At 43.2% G+C, this 13,406-nt stretch overlaps 1 pseudogene; it reads left to right on the forward strand.

The window, feature by feature from the left end:
* The first annotated feature begins 923 nt into the window (after nt 1–923).
* LOC139342402 (coiled-coil domain-containing protein 85C-A-like) lies at nt 924–12,475 on the forward strand (annotated as a pseudogene).
* Nucleotides 12,476–13,406: the final 931 nt, after the last annotated feature.

The following is a 13,406-nucleotide window of genomic DNA, read 5'->3' on the forward strand; positions in this document are numbered from 1 at the left end:
AAGCACCATTTAATACTACTACTACTACTACTACTACTACTACTACTACTACTACTACTAACTACTAATACTAATACTAATACCAATACTAATAATAATAATAATAAATCCAGGTCCTGAATGATGATCATGATTATCATAATCAATCAATCAATCACTGAAGTGCACTTATTTTAGTAATGTAGCGTGTTTATTCCTTAGTTCATTCATTTGCAACAGCTAAATTAAGAGCGCAAGAAATCTGCACTCATGGTTAAAACAGTTAGGGTCAGGGCCTTCCCTAAATTGTTAGACATAGCGTTGTGCTGTACTGACACGTTCACTGACGCTTTTCTGGATGAAAAACAAATTGAAAGTCGAAGCGTGTTTAGAGGGAAATGGAGCAGTGTTTTCCCCTGTCAACACTGTGTGGACAGACTAAATGGAACTTTTAATCATTTAATTATTCTTCTTTTAGGGTCAATGCAAATTTTCTAAATAGAAATATTTTTTTCCCAAATTCCAGCGTGTAACACGTTTAAGAAATGTCTGATATTCATTCCCAGCTGGACATAACACAGTCAGTGTGCACCAATGGAAGAAGTCAATATCAAAAACAAAATAAGATGCCATCATTTGTTGTCGGTCAACAGACTGAATTAAAGTTTGGACATCTGAAAACAAAATCCTGCTGAAACCAGTCATGTTAAACCATCCAGTCTCTCGTAAATTTGGCTCAGTGTCAGACCTTGATCACTGATCTGCTGGTCTTTGAGTTAGAGACGCTGGAGGTGGATCCAGGTCTATGGTGCTGCCTATAGAGGACACTGTGCTGCTTTCTGGAGAGCGGGATAAGCTCTCTCTCTCTCCCATGCTCCTCCACCAACCGGTCTCGGGCTGCAGACAGCGCCGCGTCTCCAAGAAGAACTTCCAGCGTTAATGTTCAGGAAAGTGAGATTTCTGAGCAATGCTTTGCTCCTCGGGTGGATTAAAGCCTGACTTGGATCTGTCGTTGTAGCCCAAATTAAAGTCTATCGTGGATCTGGTTTTCATAACTGAGACCGCAGCGGACACAGCGGGGACATGGACGGGGCGGAGGTTAGCCAGCTGTCCGACGACGAACTGCTGACGCTGGCGAAGGACGATCTGATCCGGAGGCTAAGGAGGCTGGAGAGCCGCAACATGGATCTGATGCTGGTCCACCTTCACGAGATCCGGAGTCTGAAAGAGGTCAACGAGAAACTTCAGGACGATAACCAGGAGCTCAGAGAGCTGTGCTGCTTCCTGGACGATGACCGGCAGCAGGGGAAGAGGGTGTCCCGGGAGTGGCAGCGGTTCGGCCGCTACACGGCCAGCGTCCTGTGGAAAGACATTGGGCTGTACCAGCAGAAGCTGAAGGACCTGGAGGCCGATCAGGAGGATTGAGAATATGGAGCTAAGGAAATCGTCCTGATGTTGAATGAGGAGCGGAGCGGAGCCGGCTCCCGGAGCTCCATCGACAGCAGTCCAGCCTGAGCAACCTGAACTGCCTGGTGACGGTTCGGGACGTCGGGGATGGGAGTAGCACATGCAGCACTGGAAGCGCCGGTAGTCCCGACCATCAACACCACCACCTTCACAAAGCAGATGAGGGAAAGACAGCATCTCTGAGGAGGTCTATGGACGACCTGTCTGCCGCTCACTTCCACAGACGGACTGGACTGAGCGGTGAGTGATGCTCAGTAATGTTTCTTCTCCGACCAGTTCGCTACAGATATCAATTATTGTTTTAACATCTCATGACAATGATCAAAATGCAACACTTCAGCCAACAGCTGTTATTTAGCAAGTTTATTCTTGAGAAATACAGCAGGAGAGACAGTCCTCGAGCTGATGTGGCTCTTTATCACAGTCTTCATCAGCATGTGGAGTTTGCTCAGTTGTCACGGAGATGGATCTGTAGAGATGTGATTGCAGTATCTGATCTGACTTTGCTCACAGCTCTCAAGGTTTATATTGTTATTTAATGAATGAAGTGCCAAACTACAGGTCAGTCTTCATCCTTCTTTGAGACATGAAGACATGGCGATTAACTGAGTTAGTCTCACTATATGTCACTCGTTGCAGTTAGTCACAGTAAAATTATTCAGGCTTAATATTTCCTGATATTTACTGAGCACAGCTGTGGTCAGTGTTAAAATATACAAACATGAATGACACAGCACACATCCATCGGCCTTTACAAGCATGACATACCTAAGTTTTAACAAGGGAGAAGAATGTGAATACAAAAGAGGATATGTAGTTATGTTGGATCAAGTTGGGTCCTTTTGAATTTTTTTTTTTTTTTTAATGGCATGCAGTATGTCTCTGTCCAGTGTAAAGCACATGTCTTGATTATTTACATTTTTTCACATAAACTGAAGTATTGATCCATTTTGGGATGAGAAATTTCAATGATGTCTTACACACATAATGTAAGCCATTTAGAAAGCCACTGATGACCAAAGGGCCTCGACAGAGTCATTGATGTAATTAATCCCACTCCAAACCTCAGTCTGGACCACAATTTATAGTTTTGTCTACCTAAAAACACATATTTCCTCATCACAGACTGAGGCATTATCGTCACTTTGCTGTTGGCACACACTGTCACTGAGGGACATTGTCTGGCCCAGCTCAGCCTGGCACTGATAGCTCCAGCCTAATTACCTCAAATCATTAAGGATGAATTCAGCTCCAATGAAGGTTTAACCCCTCGACAGTGCCAGCAGGAGGTGAGTTGTGTCAGCAAGTGATCTAAAGCACAGCTGGATTTGGAAGGCAGCCGAGGTGGCAGTCAGCTGCATGCTAACTCCTGTCTTTGACACATTTCAACAAGTCTCAGTCTGTTTTATGATAAGAGGAATAAGATAAAAAGCTGAGATGCGGATCAAGGCTGCATTTCACAGCTTGGTAAGGATCTAGTAGACATACTTGTTTAGCTGGTCGTTAGCTGGCTATCGACAGCTGAAGCCTGCTGACTGCCTCATCAGCAGTATGAAAAAGTCAAAGTGTCACAATGGAACATGTAGTTTGAAAACTCAAATATGAGAATATCTCACTCAGTAAATAAGCAAGATATTTAGCTACATTACTTTTAGTTTCATGTTTGGTCGATGTTTCTTATTGCTTTAGTAAAATGATGGACTTCCTGCGAAAAACAGAACAACATGAATCAAGGTCTAAACACTACATTCTGCTTGAGCTGACTGACTCTGATGGGCACTTAGCTGCTGCTCTGAATACTTGCATATCTTCCACAAATAACCATTTCACAGTTCATATCACCTAGTACTACAAGTACTTTGTGTAGTGTCGTAAGTGCAGTTGAATGGAGTCAGTTCCTCTGATAATTCTGGGAGAGAATGTGTCATTCCTGTGTGGCTATTTTGCCTACAGTTCTTCAGTGAGAGAAATGTTCACAGTCAAAATAATGAATAACTGGTTTTGCATTTTCTGTTTGGATTAATGTCTCTCCTTTTGTTTTAATATGACTTGATGTTGATTTGTCTCTGTACTAGTCTTATTGGATCTTAGTGCTGCATTTGACACCACTGACCATGGCATCCTATTGCAGAGACTGGAACACTTCATTGGCATTAAGGGAACTGCGCTAAGATGGTTTAAATCCTACTTGTCAGATTGCTCTCAGTTTGTACACGTTAATGACGACTCCTCTGTGCTCACTAAAGTCAGCTATGGAGTTCCGCAGGGTTCTGTGCTTGGACCAATTCTATTCACCTTATATATGCTTCCTTTAGGCAAGATTATCAGGAAGCACTCAATAAATTTTCATTGCTATGCAGATGATACCCAGCTATATTTATCAGTGAAGCCGGAAGAAAGCAGTCAGTTAACTAGACTACAAGCATGTCTTCATGACATAAAGACCTGGATGACCTGCAATTTTCTGATGCTAAACTCGGACAAAACTGAAGTTATAGTAGTAGGCCCTAAACATCTTAGAAAGTCACTTTCTGATGACATAGCAGCTATGGATGGCATTGCGCTGGCCTCCAGCACCACTGTAAAGAATCTGGGAGTTATCTTTGACCAAGACATGTCCTTTCACTCCCATGTAAAACAAATTTCAAGGACTGCCTTTTTTCACCACGTAATATCACAAAAATCAGGCATATTTTGTCTCAAAATGATGCAGAAAAACTAGTCCATGCATTCGTAACTTCCAGGCTGGATTATTGCAATTCTTTACTATCAGGCTGCCCAAATTCGTTGCTGAATATTCTCCAGTTGCTCCAGAACGCTGCAGCATGTGTTCTGACAAAAACCAGGAAGCGAGATCATATTTCTCCAATACTCGCCACTTTGCACTGGCTCCCTGTAAAGTTTAGAATAGAGTTTAAAATTCTCCTCCTCACTTACAAAGCCATAAATGGCCAGGCACCTTCTTATCTTAAAGAGCTCATAGTACCTTATTGCCCTACTCGAACACTGCGTTCCCAGAATGCAGGTCTACTTATGGTTCCTAAAGTCTCAAAAAGCAGAACAGGAGTCAGAGCATTTAGCTATCAAGCTCCTCTCCTGTGGAACCATCTTCCAGTCTTTGTCCGGGAGGCAGACACAGTCTCTACATTTAAGAGTAGGCTTAAAGCTTTCCTTTTTGATAAAGCTTATAGTTAGGGTTGGCTCAGGCTTGTCCTGGACCAGCCCCTAGTTATGCTGCTATAGGATTAGACTGTCGGGGGACATCCAAAGATACACCGAGCTCCTCCGTCCTTCTGTCCCTCTCCATCTGCACGCTCTCATGTCCTACCACGGTGTGTTACTAACTTAGCTCCTTCCCCGGAGTCTCTGTGCTTTGTCGTCTTGCAGGTTCCCATGGACAGTGGCTGAATCTGGATTGTGGATTTCAGCTGCGTCTCCTGCCTTGGCCCTGCCTGACATCCACTGCAACTGCTACTGCTGTTATTACATCCACTGTCACTGTTACTGTGACTGTATGTCTGTCTCTCTGTCTCTCTCTGACTGCATTTCTGTCTGTCTCTCTCTGTCTGTCTGTCTCACTCTCCCTCTCTTGCTCTCCCTCTCTCACCCAACCGGTCGAGGCAGATGGCCGCCCACCCAGAGTCTGGTTCTGTCTGAGGTTTCTGCCTGTTAAAAGGAAGTTTTTCCTCGCCACTGTCGCCAAGTGCTTGCTCATGGGGGAATTGTTGGTTCTCTGTAGATAAAAGAGCTTGGTCTGTACCAGCTCTATATGGAAAGTGTCCTGAGACAACTTCTGTTGTGATTTGGCGCTATACAAATAAAATTGAATTAAAATTTAATTGAAATGTTTGATATGAACTCAGTATAATCATTCATGTTTTGTATCTGCTGCTAAAGACCTGTGGGCTCTTCTTTTGTTTCCTCTGTTTCTGATGGTGCAGCCCCAGAGCTTAATTCCTTCATGGCTTACTTTGGTGCTGCTAGAGCTTTGGATCCTGATCGGTCAAGAAAACACCATGTAGTTTCCGTCATTTGCAACAATTTATACCATTAATTTGTTCAAACATGATTTGCTAATAGTCTGTGGGGACGAGCCAAGAACTGCAAGGTGAGTGTGTTCTGATACACAGGCGATGTTGGCACTGTGTTGGGGAGTATGTCACTACTTTAGACTTATTTTCGAGGTCATGTGATATTTCCAGTGACTAGCCTGTAATGTGATAGGGCAGGGTTTGGCAACGGGGGCGGTGCCGTCCCCCAGTGGGCGTTCAGAGAACGTTGGGGGGCCCCAGGAGGAAAATAGCTGAGAGGGGGGCGTTTTGCTACAGACTGGGTCCTTTCTATAACAGTAACAGTCATTCAGCACCACAGTATTTTTAATAGTCTTCCATGCCTTGTCTCACAATATCACGTAATGTTTATGCATTTACAGCAAGAGTAGGCCCGGAACACGCTGGACGCATCTGCAGCGCGTGTGTGTGGCGGAAACAGGCGAATTTTTTTTTTTTAGACTTTTTAGTCGTCATGCATTAGTAGTATTAGTATTTTGTTTGCTTGAAAAATAAGTGTCCCCATAAAGCCACCTTTCTATTTACAGGGAATTTTCAAGGTAAAGTTGTTTGATCAATCCAGAAAAAAGCGGGGTAAAACTGAAATATAAATCTCTTAGTTTTACTGTCACATTTTATGTCTTCAGTTGGTCATCATGTACAGTTAGTCCAAATCAGACTTGTCACCTTTTATAATTGCGTATAGTATTTTTCCTCAAAACTTTTGTAAATGTAACTAAGACTAAATCAGCATATAAACTATGTTTTATGTCTAAAATAGTTCATTTCCATTGTAGATCTTCTGCCTTTAAGCTTACCTGTTAAAAGCCCTCAGATTTAATTTCCTGTATGTGAGTTCTAAAGTTGGATTTTGTCACTCAGAATTTGAAGTTTTCTCTTTAACTTTGTAAAACGGTGCTCTACCTGTGTATTTTGCATTCAGAGCTGACAAATGATGCTTCCAGTGTTCAAGCACTAAAGGAACAGAATCCAACATGCATGTGAATTAGGAATTTGCATTTTGTGTACTTTTACTCAGTTTTGTGTACATAATACACTTTGCATATATATATCTATGTATATAGAGATACATTCAATGAGAAATTATCTGACAACTGTTCATTTCTTTGTTTTGTTGTTCATATACTTAAGTACATTGAATACATTTGCATTAAGTTTCTTGTGCTCCTAAATCGATAAAGCGGCCCGTTGTCATGTCGTCTTATCGTGACCATCGTACGCAGCCTGAGCAGCTGTCTGTCCCAGCCGAGTGCATGCACACAACCATCCAGCCTCGAATGCATCATGATGACACAAGAACGGACAGCTGCCAGCGTGTCGTGTGTTCTTCTTCTTCTTCTTCTTTGTCTTGGTGACCTGGCTCTCGAACTTTTCCACTCGCGACCTCATGGAGCTCTCCATCAACTCCCACTGCTGCTCCTTGTCTCCTTGTCTTGCATCGTCTGCTGATGTTTTAGGTATGTTAACCATGTTCACAATCTTAATACAGTGTGTTAGCATGCTAACATTTGTTTGTTAGCATTATAAGCAAAGTACGGCTGATGCTGTTGGGACTGTCTTTAGTTTAGGTATTTCATTAGGTATTTTGTCCTAAAATGTGTTGGACAAACTGAACTTTTAATCTGATGATGGTAGCAGATGTAAAATAAGCTGATCACCAAAATCAATAACCAAACTGGTACCATCCACCTTGAAAATGTGGAGATATTCTACTGGATATTCAAAAAAAATGTACCTGTTCATGGAGCTAGATGAAAAGTATTTTAGGATTAATCCTCTGGGGACCATGAATGTTTGTGCCAAATTTCGTGCGTGCACACACACACACACACACACACACACACACACACACACACACACACACACACACACACCCTTGCTCTGACTGGGACACAAACAAACAAACAAACAAACAAAAAAAAACAATCAAATGACTCCGGTTTAAAATTGAGTACTCAAAGGAAGACTGGCTATTTGAAGCCTCCTGTACTGCTGCATGCATAATAATAGTACAATAGTACAGACTGAAAGATAAACCATGCCATGACATGAGAGTGAAATAGGAGAATTAAGAGATTGTGTCAGATTAAATGAAGAGGCCAACTGCTTGAACACAATCCAATTCTTCTCATTAATAGAGCTCATATTGCTACCACGCATGCTCAACAAGTAGTAGGTCGATGCATGATGCTGATGTTATAACATTTAAAACCTCAATATGACATATAGTGTGAATATTGTAGAATGTGTATGTGGTGGGGGGTTGGGGGGCTGCCTGTTATTCATGTTGTGGCGATGTTAATCTGTTCAACAATCACACTGTTAGGGTAAAGTAAAGTAAGTAAGTAAATTCGTAAACTGCGTGATATTGTGAGACAAGGCATGGAAGACTATTAAAAATACTGTGGTGGTGAATGACTGTTACTGTTATAGAAACACCCCCCATTTGCAGCAAAACACCCCCCTCTCAGCTATCTTGCACCTAGCGCCCCTGACATTCTCTGAATGCCCACTGGGGGGCGGCACCGCCCCTGTTGAGAAACCCCTGCCATAGGAAGAAGAAGAACCTTGTTAATCACACACATGCACATTCCTTGCTTTTGAAGAACACAACACATCATGCACATGCTCCCATGAAATTCTTCCTCCGCATTTAACCCATCTTTGGTTCGTCCTTCCTCCGCGGCAGACCAGAAGCGTTGGGCTGTCAGCCGATAGCGGCGCCCGGGGACCCAACTCTGTTGTCACCATTGGTCAGGTGGTGATCTTCTTCATGTTTTTAGTGGGGGTTATTTAAGGAGGATACTCTGGGTGAACACGGGGAGAACATGCAAACTCCACACAGAAAGGCCCCTCTCCTTGAGCAGCAGGCACTGAAGGCATGGAGGACACGCCACCAGCGCCCACAGTGGGATACGAACCAGGACCTTCTAGCTGTGAGGCCACAGTGTTACCACTTGTTCCACCGTGCCACCCGAAGGAATAAAGGAATTTATTCTGAGGAATAAACATATTCACTGTCCCTGAGAGTCAGGTGATGAGATCAATACCCAGCAGCCATTTAGCTGAGCTTATACTCATAAAGAATGGAAAAAAGGGACACAGTCAGCCAGGCCAAGAACTAGTACTGCACACAACTCCCTGTAACAAGCACAACCCTTTTGTTTTGACATTACAGATAAAATGTGTTCATCAGCTTTAGACGTGTTGGAAGGTATATTTTGTTACTTTTGGACACAGTCATTCCAGTGGTTTCCCCCTGCAATCAGTTAGCATGTTAGCATGCTAAGCTACCACACAGACATGAGAGAATTTTCTCATTCAACTCTCGACAAGAAAAGCGAATAAGCATACTTCACAACATGATCTGTTTCTTTAAACGATGCTGACTCTTTTCTGAGCCGTCTTAAATGGCAGATTGTTCACCCTGAGGAAAGTTCAGTGGAAGCCACAGCAGTGATTCAATAACAGTGTCAAGTGACAAACCCCTCCGTGATTCCTTGCACTGGCTTACATAATCACATAACTTGATTTATGTGGGAATGGTTGTGGAAATCATGAATGAGACGTAGAAGGGAGAAATGCTCATGTAGCTCGTGTCATGTAGTCCTCAGTCATGATATTCTCTGTCATATGTCATGTCAGTGGAACTCTTTGGTCAGGGTTTGGAATTCCAAGTTACTATGTGTTAAGTTTGCTTCTTTCACTGTGTGGGACTGAATCAACTTGTTCTGAGATCATTTGGTTGCATCAGAACCAAACTGAAAGCAAATGATGATAAAAGACTGTGTAGATGTCTGCTTTTAAACAGGCGGTTTGGGCAAAAGAAAACCACCTATGTGCTAAAACTTATTATGCTTAAAAGAAGAACCAGTCCATCATTTTCTGCTTCATTGAGGTGCTTCAGCTGATCTCTTCAGTCAGTTAAAGTTGTCCATTCTGGGTCTAAGTTTGGTTTTATCCACTGCTTGAATACTTAAGGAGGCTTACAGAACAATGATGAAGAAGATGGAGAATGTGTCAGTGGGCACACTTGACAGCAGCTGCCCCCCTGTGGCTGATGTAAGCCAAAGGTTTTACTGGGAAGCCTGACTTCTTGAATCTACTTCCATGTAGGCTGTTAAAATATTGTATTGGTCGTCAGATGGCTGTCTCTCTGTCTCTCTGGTTGTTGTTGTGTTGTTTGGGGAAAGTGTTTGGTGGAGGAGTTCTCTTTGTTAGTATGGTGACAGCTACTGGTCTACCTGATCAGCATGGCTGCAAGCAGAGACTCTGACTTATACAAACTAACACTACAACATGTAAAAGTGAGTCCAGCTGTAGGTTTCATTGCTGGATATTTTTGGGCTCTTTAAACATTAATGGTGTCAGGGAGGATGTCAAGAGAGCTTCCCTTATGACTTTGTGTAAGGACAGCAAATGAAATATTCTTTTTCTACAAGAAACACAGCACAGCTGAGAATGACCCTGCATGGAGGAGGAATGGGATGGGGACCTTTTCCTGAGCCGTCAGAGCAGTGACAGAGGTGGAGCTGATATCTTGTTTTCTAGAGATTTGACACTGCTGGTGATCCTTTCCTGGCACTCACACTCATTCCTAATTTTCAAGGCTGCTGTGATGAACACGGGGAGAACATGCAAACTCCACACAGAAAGGCCCCTTTCCTCGAGCAGCAGGCACTGAAGGCATGGTGGAGGACACGCCCCCAGCGCCCACAGCGGGAATCGAACCGAGACCTTCTAGCTGTGAGGTGACAGTGTTTCCACTGCGCCACCGTGAGGGAAATGTCAGTTGTTTCATTTTGTTTTGGGTCAAGCAAACATAACTTCAGTAGAAGAAATAAAATGGAAGATTGTTTGGATTTTGATGTGAGTGTTTTATTTGTTAGGATGTTGAAGGTCAGATTGAATGTTTTTAGAGAATGGCCAACAATGTGAAAGAGTTTGTGCCTTAAAATGTTTTATATTATGTAGCATACTTTTTCAGTAAATTGTGTTTTTCTATTCATTTATTTTTGTTAATACATTTAGAATTGGAGGAAGGATGACTTCATTATGTTTTAATAATCTATGTTTTAATAATCTGTGTGTGTGTGTGTGTGTGTGTGTGTGTGTGTGTGTGTGTGTGTGTGTGTGTGTGTGTGTGTGTGTGTGTGTGTGTGTGTGTGTGTGTGTGTGAACATGCACACTTCACACAGAAAGGCCCGACCCAGGAGTCAAACCGGCGACCTTGTTGCTGTGAGGCACACGCACTACCTGCTGTGTGTGTGTGTGTGTGTGTGTGTGTGTGTGTGTGTGTGTGTGGGTGCTGGGGGTTCATGAGAGGGTGGACAGGCAGAGCTCACAGGAATATGATGACGATCTTAATGAGAAAGAGAAGGCCATCATCAGAGAGATGTGCAATGTAGGTTTCAATGTGATGTTTCTTTCAATCTTTCTGACAGAAATGCACCTACACACAGTCTTACAGGGTCCCAGTCAGTCCATAAATGTCAGATTTTAATCTGCTTCCAAGTCAAATGTGTAGTTTGTTAAGAGTTAGACAGTGATCCAAATATCCTGCAGGAAATTCCTGGAGAAAATCCTGCTGGCTAAATAAAATTATTGAACACATATGTCACACTAACTGCTGTGTTGACTGGAGCTGCTTCTCTTGGGGCCTCTGATGTCAGATAGTAGTGACGATGATGATGCTTTTGTGTGCTCTTCATGTCCTGGAGCCTCTCACCAAATGTCTGAAGGAGTTTTCACACTCAGCAGCATATTCAGAAGTCATAGCAGCTTTTGTTCTCGCAGAGCAGGAAAATGCTCAGTGTTTCCTCTTTCCAGCTGCCAAAGCTTTAATTTCACTTCAAATGATTTCACATTTGAAAGCAGAGAGCTGAGAAGCTGCTGGAGCTTGAGAGGTGTTTGCTAATGTCCACCATGTCCCCCATATCACTCAGACACACTGCTATCACTGAGTTACCATGTCAGGTTTTCCTTCATCTCAGTGAATTATTCCAGGCAAACTGACACTTTGGAATTGCTTTTTTGTATTCTTGAATTGCCTCAGGCCAGATTAAATGATCTTTCAGGCTGTATAAAGCATGGAGGCCGGAGGCTCCCTACCCCTGATTTAATGTTTATTAACTATTAGCTTAGCTCACTACACTTTCCAGGTAGCCTGCCAAACACTGACTAGTTCCTGTTCTAGCTGCGTTTAGCTGGAGAGAAGCAATGTGAGAACAAGATGGAGTCTGGTCAGGCCTAGAGAGAGGACTGTGTGTCCAAAGTGTCCACTTCAACAATGAGCAGATACTCAAAGTGACTGAGGGACGTGTTGAAAGCTATTTTCCATAAGTCCCACTCACTGATCCTGACCAGATGGGATGCATTCTGGAGATCCAGTTCTGTGAGGACTGTGACACCATGGAGTGACTCAACTGTAGGGGCAAAGAGAGAGCTAAATGCTTTGAGAGACCCTCACACAGACACATACCTTATGAGACTGAGCTGGAAGGGTGGTCAATTCTGGGGGTTCCGGATTGGGAGGAGCAACCCTGACATCTGCTGGGGGCAGAGGGGATTGATCAATTCCACCTGCTCCTGCTGTTTAGCCCTCCCTTGTGTTTCTTATTTGTTCTCTCTCTCAAACCTTGATTTCATCTGATGTTACTGTCACTGACGCTGTAATGGCACTGTGTTGTTCCTCCCTCTCAGGAGGTTTGGAGAAAGCTGGGTGATGTTGCCAGCTGCAAGCCTTCTATCCGACATCAGCGCTCAGGCAACCAGTTTAAAGGGCCTTTATAGTTGAAGCTGCCAGGGGTCCAGCAAACTTGCACAACTATTTTGGACTGGAAGCTTTTAAGCATGGTATTTCTCTCTTGGCTGCACAGCGTCTTCAGCCCGAACCATACTGAGCCCTGATGGATCTGCAGCTCAGTCTAACAGGACTTAGCACTGAAATGCCAACACTGGGGGACAAATGGACACCCAACAGACACTGTATGGAACTGTTCAAAGCCTGCATTTGGGTGTAGAGGTTGAAAATACAAATGAGAGAAATGTGACTGAAGCCTGGTTGGAGCTGAAACACACGCAGCAGTCACCATGTGATGGAACAAACACAACCAGAAAGGCTCTCTTTAAGCCTTAATGTCTTAATATTATGTACACACACATAGACAAACTTGATATTAGAAATACTGTACACATTTGTGTTGAAGCCTTTGCTTTGTAATTGAAGTGAGAAGTTTTCACATTCAGTTCAGTGAAAGTTTCAAGTTTTCATAGAAGCAGTGAAGCATTCATGCAATGCCTTCCCCACTCAGCTGTGCCACTTGGAGACTGAGAAGAAAGCATTATGGTGGAGGGGTGTGCTCCAGTGCATCCACACAGCGACCAATTGCCTCTGCAGGAGCTTCTGTTTACAGTGAAGAAAAGGACGCTGTGGATTATTTCAACAGTCCATCAGAATCAGAATCAGAAAAGTCTTTATTGCCAAGTACGGTTTTACACATAGGAGGAATTTGCTTTGGTGAAGTTGTTGCATGACACAAGCTGTTAAAGTAGTAGTCCTTTATGGTGGCCATTGGTGGTCCACGAGTTCATCTCAGATCTCTTATGTGCAACTTTGTTTTTCTGGTCTGCCATCATGAAGGCCGTCACAAAGCTCTGATTCCTGCTCTGAGGAGGACGCTGCTTGTGATCGGGCTGATCTGATACATCACATCACTGGAGTTTTGTACCAGAGTGAAGAAGGATAAGAGATTTAAGTGTATCATGCCCCAAATTTGATATTTTGTTTTATTATTTGTTGTTTTCATGATCTGTTATTCCCACCATGACATTTTACTGTGTAAAGTCAGAGAGCAGGAGAGTCTGTCAGTCAGCACAAAACACTGTTTA

This window comes from Chaetodon trifascialis, chromosome 14 (genome assembly GCF_039877785.1).
Source record: "Chaetodon trifascialis isolate fChaTrf1 chromosome 14, fChaTrf1.hap1, whole genome shotgun sequence".
Taxonomy (NCBI): Eukaryota; Metazoa; Chordata; class Actinopteri; order Chaetodontiformes; family Chaetodontidae; genus Chaetodon; species Chaetodon trifascialis.